This window comes from Octopus bimaculoides, chromosome 29, assembly GCF_001194135.2.
Source record: "Octopus bimaculoides isolate UCB-OBI-ISO-001 chromosome 29, ASM119413v2, whole genome shotgun sequence".
NCBI lineage: Eukaryota > Metazoa > Mollusca > Cephalopoda > Octopoda > Octopodidae > Octopus > Octopus bimaculoides.
The window spans coordinates 448,351-448,559 of record NC_069009.1 but is presented as its reverse complement, the minus strand read 5'-3'; the positions used below and the strand labels follow the sequence as shown (position 1 = coordinate 448,559).

The window sequence follows — 209 nt, the reverse complement described above, 5'->3', positions numbered from 1 at the left end:
GTGGTAAATCATTCTCTCAAACTTGTACCTTGACCACACACAAAATGACATATACAGGAGAGAAGCCCTATCATTGTGATTTTTGTGGTAAATCATTCTCTCAGAACGGTCAGTTGTCTAAACACAATCTTACACATACAGGAGAAAAGCCATAACATTGTGATATTTGTGGTAAATCATTCTCTCAGAACGGTCAGTTGTCTAAACAC

At 37.3% G+C, this 209-nt stretch overlaps 1 protein-coding gene across 1 annotated transcript in view; it reads right to left on the bottom strand.

Annotated features, from left to right (window-relative positions):
* LOC106876535 (zinc finger protein 271) overlaps positions 1 to 209 on the bottom strand; it is a 172,309-nt gene that overhangs the window by 12,120 nt on the left and 159,980 nt on the right. The window lies entirely within an intron of this gene.